Consider the following 1,061-nt stretch of genomic DNA (forward strand, 5'->3'; position numbering starts at 1 on the left):
GTTCAGGAAGCAGTGCAGGCTGTGGTGGGATGCCTGTTAGAAACAGTGTGTAATGCATTAATGCTAAAGGTGGTCCGAGGGTCTTTCTCAGACCACCAGCTACTCTTTTGGATGTGTTATAGGTCTTGGGCAATTGGTTTGTGTTCGCGCTCCAATACATACCAACACATACACACACACACACACACACGCACATACACACAAACACACACTTATATAAGCACACATACAGCACATACACACAAACACACACACACACACACACACACACACACACACACACACACAGAAATACACACATGTATACACATACACTGACTTACTGACGTATACACACACACACAGAGTACACACACACACAAACAGTACATACACTGAACACCTCTGTTCACCTGAAAGACTTTTCTTCCGGCCCAGGTTATATGCATTGTGAAAAAAAAGTTCCTGTATTTGTTATTTGTATGTATAATTCAGAGTACCAAAAATACGAAAGAAACAAAGATGTAGAATTATTTCTTTATGTAATGCAGACTGAATGGTTGTACAAATTTAATAATCACTAGTGTAAAAAAAAAAACAACAGACTTGCTTTTTTGTTGCGTAATTTTTTTCCCTCTTTGAAAATAATAAACTAGTTTAATCTCTGTTGAACATCATACGCCGTCGCCATGCTCTGCTCTTTATTTGGTCTTGACGTCTCGAAGTATATGTGTATATGTGTGTGTGTGTGTGTGTGTGAGTGAGTGTGTGAATGTGAGAGTCTGAGTCTGAATGTGTTGTGGCTTCGCCACTACTACAGAACGTGTGATATCTCTCACGAGGCCTCAGGGCCCTTCAGGCTTCTCCTCTAGATTCACTGAAGCTGCCTGGCCACATGCTAACAGGAAGTACTGAAATAAAAGTGAGACCACAGAGCGCTGCTCACACACTCCCAAACATCCACAGTACAACTCAGCTAGCTGCACCACCACACCCTCACTGTATCACTGTGGAAGAGGGACTTCAGAAAACTACTGAAGGCTGATCATTAAAGCACATTGGAACGGGCTGTGGGTTGGAAT

At 42.1% G+C, this 1,061-nt stretch overlaps 1 protein-coding gene across 2 annotated transcripts in view; it reads left to right on the forward strand.

The window, feature by feature from the left end:
• gata3 (GATA binding protein 3) overlaps nt 1–656 on the forward strand; it is a 22,757-nt gene extending 22,101 nt beyond the window's left edge. For both annotated transcript variants that reach the window (XM_007234986.4, XM_007234987.4), the window contains one exon: nt 1–656. This exon is cut by the window's left edge and continues 1,270 nt beyond it. The gene's annotated coding sequence lies outside the window, so the exon portion shown is untranslated.
• Nucleotides 657–1,061: the final 405 nt, after the last annotated feature.

Source organism: Astyanax mexicanus, chromosome 2 (assembly GCF_023375975.1).
Source record: "Astyanax mexicanus isolate ESR-SI-001 chromosome 2, AstMex3_surface, whole genome shotgun sequence".
Taxonomy (NCBI): domain Eukaryota; kingdom Metazoa; phylum Chordata; class Actinopteri; order Characiformes; family Acestrorhamphidae; genus Astyanax; species Astyanax mexicanus.